The sequence below is a fragment of the Populus euphratica genome, unplaced genomic scaffold (genome assembly GCF_000495115.2).
Source record: "Populus euphratica unplaced genomic scaffold, PopEup_1.0 scaffold496.1, whole genome shotgun sequence".
Taxonomy (NCBI): Eukaryota; Viridiplantae; Streptophyta; class Magnoliopsida; order Malpighiales; family Salicaceae; genus Populus; species Populus euphratica.
This window is the reverse complement of record NW_011500373.1, coordinates 112,165-120,704: the sequence shown is the minus strand read 5'-3', so window position 1 is coordinate 120,704 and position 8,540 is coordinate 112,165. Positions and strand designations below refer to the sequence as shown.

The window sequence follows — 8,540 nt, the reverse complement described above, 5'->3', positions numbered from 1 at the left end:
TGAAAATAGGAAAGAAAGAGTGCCGACACCAAAGTGGGTCCAATTAGGCCGGCCCAAACATCTATTGTTAACTGGGTCCTATTACAAAGTCTCAAGATGACTTCCCAATTATTCTTTTTTTTTGTTTTTTTAATTAAGATTATGACTAAAATACTTTGCTATGAATTCAATCCCTTTGGCCCCACCATCACCCCTATAAATACCATACCGTATCACCACTCCTTGGTATCCGAAACAAGCACCAAATTAAGCATTGCTTCAAAGACTTTAGAGAGAAGCAGAAAGATCAGAGAGAGATGGAGTTCCCAGTGATCAACATGGAGAAGCTTAATGGTGAGGAGAGAGCTGCCACCATGGAAAAGATCAGAGATGCCTGTGAGAACTGGGGCTTCTTTGAGGTTTGTCAAGAACTCTTTTCCTCGAATGCCTAGCCCTCTGCCTTCCGACATTTATATTTAGTTTAGATTGATCACCCCCGTCTCTTATACTTGTTTTATTTTTCTTTCTTTGAACGTTTTCAGCTGTTGAACCATGGCATAGCCCATGAATTCTTGGACACTGTGGAGAGAATGGCTAAAGAACACTACAAGAAATGCATGGAGCAAAGGTTCAAGTAATTGGTGGCAAGCAAAGCCCTTGTGGGTGTCCAAACAGAGATCAAAGATATGGACTGGGAGAGCACCTTCCACGTGCGACATCTCCCCACGTCTAACATTGCTGAGATCCCCGATCTCGATGATGAGTACAGGTACATTAATTAATATTTAATACTTAATAAAACTTGGCATCAACTGTGCCCAAGAAGGTGATCAGTAATTAAGTAGCCTTAAGGTTATGATTAGTATATATGACGTCTTGATATTTACCCAAATATTTTTTGATTGATACAGGAAGGTGATGAAAGAATTCGCATTGAAGCTGGAGAAACTAGCAGAGGAACTTCTGGACTTGTTATGTGAGAACCTTGGACTTGAAAGGGGGTACCTCAAAAGGGCTTTCTGTGGATCTAGCGGGAGTCCAAACTTTGGGACCAAGGTTAGCAATTATCCACCATGCCCCAAGCCAGACCTGGTCAAGGGTCTCAGGGCCCACACAGATGCTGGTGGCATCATCTTGCTCTTCCAGGATGACAAGGTCAGCGGTCTGCAGCTTCTGAAGGATGGCCAGTGGATTGATGTGCCGCCAATGCGCCACTCCATTGTCGTCAACCTCGGTGACCAGCTTGAGGTATGCCCAATAAAATAGTCTGAACTGCTGTAACGTAGCTAGCTAATTGTTGGTGTCTTTACTCAAAGCATTGGATCAAATCTGGCTCACACGTTCTAACCATACTAAATTCTTTGGAACTTCTATGAATACGTAGGTGATCACCAATGGCAAGTATAAGAGCGTGGAGCACAGAGTGATTGCTCAAACAGATGGCACTAGGATGTCAATAGCTTCTTTCTACAACCCTGGAAACGATGCAGTTATATATCCAGCACCAGCTTTAGTGGAGAAAGAAGCAGAGGAGAAGAAACAACTGTACCCGAAATTTGTATTTGATGACTATATGAAGCTGTATGCTGGGCTCAAATTCCAAGCCAAGGAGCCAAGATTTGAAGCCATGAAAGCTGTAGAAACTAACGTCTAATAGGGTCCAATTGCAACTGCTTAATCTTATTCGCAGTGAAGAAGGGGTGGAAGTGTTTCTATTTCTATTTTTTTTGTAAGAGTGGAATAAAGATTTAGTAGTGAAAGGCTTTCAAGAAGCTGCTGTTTCTTCCATAAGGCTTTCATGGTCATTTTCCAGCATTTTCCATAAAGCTGTTGGAAAATGACCTTGATTGCTTTGTAGGTGGACAACTTTATTTTACAGGAATAAGTTATTTTTCTATTGTCCTTTCCCTTCAAGTTATCGTTCAATTCATGTGTGTGAAGCCATAAACTCCTTCCAAGTTCTTTCCCATGAGGAAACACAAGAACGACACGTTCTATTACCATAAATGAATCACCAGATATAATGAAAGAAGGGTGGAGGGAAAGCAAGCGCGAACACAAGTTAAAAATGTAAGCAAAATTCAACAAAGAAGAGACAACTACCATAAATGAATCACCAGATATAATGAATGAAGGGTGGAGGGAAAGCAAGCGCAACCACAAGTTAAAAAATGCAAGCAAAATTCAACAAACAAGAGACAAAGTACTGGAAATGTTACCGAGTGACAGTCGCTTTCGCATAAACTTTGTGTCACGTCTGTAGGAATAATATTTTTATTATATTATTTCCTTAATCATTAAGATTTTATAGGTCTTGAAGAGTTTTTGAAGGATGACGTGATTAAAAACGAGCATAACTTACTTTGATCCGACAGTTAAATTAAATTAGACTGAAATTTTGACAGGAAAGTGTAAAAACCTTGTTTTCTACGAAGTTAAAATCTTATATTCATTAGAATTCGACAAGGCCTTCAAATCATGTTTACATCTTATTCAGTTCAAGCCATCATCTGACAGGAAATGAATGTTTGATGTTCCAGTTAGCAACTAATTCCACATAGAAGATATTCAATCGTCTCTTTATTACGATGGCAGCCCAGATTGCCCTAGAGGAAAATCATGGTCTAATGAAGTCTTACAGCTCCATCTATATTAAAATGGAGGCAGTCTTTACGAGGTGGTAAGCAATTGTTTTCCAAATGATGTTGGGCTCTGCATCTTGCAGAGAAGCAGCACATGCAGCACTAAATTGTTTGTAACCAGATCATGGGACAGTCCACCGTGTCTTGCCCAAGAAAGTAACTGTCACTACAAATAATTGTCTAATTACGCCAAAAAAGAAACAAAAAATCCCACATCCACAGTGGTTTTGTGTCCAATGATTGAAGTTCATCCTGGCTATTATTCTTAACCCTGTAATAGAACAAGACAATGAGAAGAGATAATAAATAGGATTATTTAAGATAATTATTTATTCACGCTACCCAACAAGATGGCGATGCAAGTCCACCACAAAGCTTCTTTATGCTATGGGAACTTGAAATCCACCTCTGCAAACAACTTGCGGGAGTGGAAAAGCAAACAAGCATGACTAAGAATATAGACTACGAAACCTCCTTTTGGCTTTAATCATAACTGGAATCCTCTCAGATCCACTCTCGAAGACAAAGTAAATTCATTAACAAATCAGCAAAGCACTTTTTACCCATCAAAAGCTTCTTTTAGAGCAATTTGAGATTTGGAAAATTTGTTCTTTGCTTCTTGGGCAAGAAATTAAGAAGAAGAAACGTAACGTTCTTAGTCGTGCTAAGGTTTTGCTGGAGTGTAACCCTCTATTTATCTCACATTACTTGGTATGGCCAAGATTCTACTCTTGATATAATGCAGCATGACTTTAAACAGAAAGATAAATGATCTAGGCAGAGACTTAAAATCATGAAATCCATAACGGAAGGAATTTGCAATCTAAACGGAGGACATTGCCATGACGTTTTCTGTCATAAAATACAATATAAATTTAGATTGTAAACTCTAATTATAAAATCATAAAATTATAAATAATTTTTTTAACTAATTATATATTGATAATTCTAGCCAAGAAATTAATTTATATTAAAATATAATAAATAAAATGAGTCAGTAATATTATAATCAATGACTAATCTAAATAAAATAAAAGAGATAAATAGTATGAATTAATAAATTAATGACTTGGAGAAATAAAAAGTCTCGGAACAAAATTTCTCATTACAGGGGAATTTTGTTAATTTTGCACGAGTTAAGTCTAATTTTATTGATTTTGAATTTTTAGTCCGATTTAACACATTATATACATGTTAACTCGTAAAATCATAAAATTTTAAAAGTTAACTCTTAACTTTAACAACCTTAATCAAGATATAGGACATTGGTTGGATAGTCAACATCAGTTACCAAAAGAGAAGAAACTTTAATATGTGTAGCATTTGGAGTTTTATTGAATGAGTATTCCATGTCTGCCCCTATTGGTTATAGATCTAAGGAAAGAGGTACAATATCAAGTACTTTAATACATGTGGATCATAATTTTTTAAATAATATTGAATGAAACAAAATACAGGTATCAACAAGCACATTTCTTTAGCAATTGGAAATTGCTTTTATCATCATCATTTCAAATCTGTTATCAACTATCGTCTTGCAATAATTCAAATTTGGAAGCCATTCCTTTAGGAAGTGTTGTCTATTAGACTTAATGATGCTTGGTAATAAGCGAAAAAAGGGAAACAGAAAAAAAAAAAGGAAAAAAAGCTAGCCTAACTTAACCTTTCTTTCTTTAACTTAGTCTAACACTCTTAAGCCCAACTTAACTTTCTCATCTCTAACCAAACCCACCCCAACCTTGACTCAACCTAACCCTTATTATGCTAAATCAAATCATTTCTACTTTTAACCTGTAATGATCATTATCTCTCATTAATAACTACCTCACTTTGGCATATTGTAATGTAGTTTTGCCTATAATAATCATCATTGATGTGCTAAGCCTGATTCTTGCACCCCACTCTCATGATTATAATAACCATTTTTCTTACCACTAACAACCTCTTTCAAACTATTTCAAACCAGCATTGTCACCAGTAATTATTTCTATCTGTACCATATTTCCTAGCTATCCTTTCCATCAATCCCTTACTTTTAAGTACCAACCTATCCTCTAATGACTAGCGTGACACAACTATCATTGACTTAACCTTTTAAGATCTCAAACTATCTCATTATTTTTTCCTCTCCACCAGCTAAGCTTATGTGACTTTTAATAGTTATAAATATCACAAATGATGAGGTAAGAAGGCAGGCTTAAATAGGGCTCACAAAAGCTCACATCATATATTACTCTCTCAACTTCGCACAAATTCTCTTAACACGCACACTTTTTATTCCTTCTATTTTTGCTAACTTAAGCATTGGAGGATCCCATAAATTGTTTTCATAAAGCACCCAAACATTTATTTAAGCACTGGAGCTGAGGCGAGGCCAAAATGCTTTTTTTAGCCTCAGGCGATGGAGTTTGAAGAGGTGCCGCCTAGACGAGCACTTGTGCATAGGCAATAAGAGATAAAGGCATTGCTTGATAAAGGTCTCTTTGATTTCTGCTCTATTTTTTAAAAAAAGACTTATGTTTTGTCTTGTTTGTCTTTTTTTCTAGTCTTATACAAGAAAAAAAATATAAGGGTAATTTTGTAAAAAATATAGTTTGTGTGTGAGAGAGAAAGAAACTAACATGAAACTGTGAAAATTGAAACAAGAAAAAAATAAACAAAAAAGGTGAAACACCATTAAAGAAAAAGAGAAAAAAGAGTCAAGATTGAAGATTGAAGAACAACAAAGGAATTCCTTCCATTTTTCACTTATGTAATCTCCTCCTTTTGTTTCTTATTTTTTCTTCTTCTTCTTCTCTTTTTGTATCTCTCTCTCTTTCTCTCTCTCCATGTATTCATTCTTTCTATTCTATTATGCTACCAAAATTTTTACTTAGTTATATTAAATAGCTGAAGCTTTATACACATGACATATTGTTTATATGTGCGTGCACACATAAACATGGTTAATATGACCACTTTTTCTAGATTAATTGTTACAGTTTACATCATATTTACTATATTTGGAAGCTTGCCACCACACTACTTTTATGGAGTTTCTATTATTCCAAGTTGTGATGTGATTTGTAGTTAAACACCACTACTTATATATTTGATCACGTCTTTGTGATTATTTATTTATAATTTCTAGCAGGATGGTAGTGGGGTATTGTGATGATTTATTTATAATCCTTTTTTCCTCATTTTATGATAGTTATGTTCATATTCAGTATTAATATTATAATATAATATTATATCACATGTAATTTTTAAAATCATACAAGTTGAGAGCCTTGGTTCAGTTAGGTGAGTACTAAGGCATGCACTTAGCGCCTCAATATTTTCCAGGCTTGGTTTTCATCTTTGACAACACTAGTCTATTATACTAATAAGAGATTTATTTTACAGGAAAGCTTGTGATTAATGATCTGGTCACTTTTTAGCCCAATACCGTAACTGTGGAAAGCCTAATCATGTTTTAAAGTCTTTATAACTTCATCACCTAGTGTGTTTCAAATTGCACATGAAATCATTGATGCTATTTTCCAATAGGTTCAATTGAATGATGAAGTTTATGCATTTTTATCCTCCAAAATAACACTCCATATCAAGGGAAAAAAAACCAAATAGATGAGCTATTAAGATGATTTATTTTGATCTAAAGTCTTCCTCAAACACCAAACGTAATAACTCATCCCTGAAGTCTATTAAAAAACATTGGATATTCATGCTCAAATCCCTACCAAAATTGTATAATCCTTGTATATGCACCTACCTTTTATATAATTGATGATTAACATTAAATGTTCTTATGCCTTTCTATTATAACTGGGCCTTTAAAACAACATCAAACATGTTTATGCTGAGTGGATAGGCCACATAATAAGGTATTTTTCTCTTTATAGCGCACCACTAGGATCTATAAACCTAAATGATTGCTATTAAATCAAGTGTCACAACCATTTCTCCTTTGTACCTTTATCTCTATGCATGTTGACGTAGTTTATATACATACACACATAAACACATGTTCATGAATCACCATATATATATATATATATATTACTTTTTAGGATTCTTTTCTTTTTCATCACTTTTTATAAATACAAAAACAAAATGAGAGTATATGCCTCAACCTTTGCTTCTTAGGATTAAGTGTCCCATTGTAACGGTACCACTGTCCTGGGTTGTTAAAAGGCTAGAGTACACTCCTACTTCTACGTAGAGTGATAATTGAAGTTGAAGTAATTTGAAAAGAAGAAGTATTGTCTCTATTGGGATTTTGTTACTTATGAGATTGAGAAAGGGCCACATTATTTGAGCTGTCATTTTTGATAAAACACCTTTAAAGTTCATATTACTATTTTTTTTCTTCTCCTTTATATGGTCTTCTTATTTAACTTTTTCCCTGAACAAAACAAACAATTTTCTCCTATGTTGATTACTAGCTTGTTAAATAACAAAGAAACTCTTAACTACAATGAGGGGGGAGTAACTCAATTAGAAGATTTTGCCTTTGACTTGGATGTAAAAACACCTATAAAATAGAGAAAATGTTAAGTTATAAATTTAAATACATGACAAGAACAAAACTTTTAATTATATACCTATTAAACTCTCGTCAAATGAACATCCTTGTACTAAACAATTAATGTTATACTTAGTAGGGGACTTTTACATTTGGTTGCACAATAGCCTTTTCACAAATAATCTAAAATCTTGAGCACTCTTATATGTTTTAAGACTTGGACATAGTAGGGGTGAGAAAAAAAAACCAAAAAACCGAGAAAACAAAAAAATAACTGAAAAAACAAAATTGTGAAAAAAACCAATTAAACTGATTAAAATCTTGAAAAAACCAACCTTGTTTGATTTTGGTTTTATAAGCCTGAAACCGAAAAAATCGAACTAAACCTAAATAAAAAAACCAAGCCAAATTAGAAAAAACTGATCAAAACCAAAAAATTGACACAAATTAAAAAACCGAGCCAAATCGATTTGAACCAATTTTTTCTAAAATAACCAAATAGAACCAAAACCGGTCGGTTTGAACCAGTTTTGGTTTGGTTTTTTCAAAAAAACCAATTTGGTTACTGTTTTTGATAAAAGCCGAACCAAACCGAAAATGATCACTCCTATAATGTAAAGATAAATCCTTTATATGACACCACCAACTATTATTCTCTCCATTCCTTTATGTGGTTGGTCTTCCTTTAGAATATTCATTCAATGAAACTCTTTATATTAGACAAAAAGTTGTATAACCAAGTCACCCATTATACTCCACTTACATATTTGTATAGTGATTAGTGTTTAAAAATGCATTTTTATCAAGGTTTTATATCATCATTTTGCACTTGAAGTATCAATAACTCCTTAATTAAAACATATTTTATAATAACATATCTAATAATATAAGATAGCTTTAATTTATAGTAAATATTCATCTCAAATGCAGGCTTATCATATAAATGAAAGGATTGATTGATGAGTTTAAGAACTGAAATTGAAAGGATAAAGAGATGGCCAAACTTGGAAAAAAGATGCTGGTGTAGTTCAAATCAGAACACTATTCAGTAATTGGGTTATATTTGGAGCTGTAAATCTCAGATTTAGGTCTACTTTATATGGATAAAAAGGTAAGATATAGGCTTACAACTTTCATGGGAGCTCAAGATTTAAAAAGGTCATTTTCAAGTCCAAATTGTAGCAACAACAAAGAAGCCCGAATCTGTCTTCCAGCCCGAGCACTGTTCGGTATTTTGGCCACATTGTAATGCTTAAGTTTTGTAGAAGTCCAAATGACCTTCATTTCTTTTATTTGAAAAGCTGATACAATTTCCTAGAACTTTTATATTTTCAAGTGGTTCTAATTCTGACGTTATCAATAACATTTTGGGCATTTAAGAGAAGATAATGATTGTCACCAAGTCAAGAGTT

General features: G+C 33.8%; 1 pseudogene; it reads left to right on the top strand.

Moving 5' to 3' along the window:
* The first annotated feature begins 213 nt into the window (after positions 1–213).
* Positions 214–1,893, top strand: LOC105114159 (1-aminocyclopropane-1-carboxylate oxidase-like; annotated as a pseudogene).
* Positions 1,894–8,540: the final 6,647 nt, after the last annotated feature.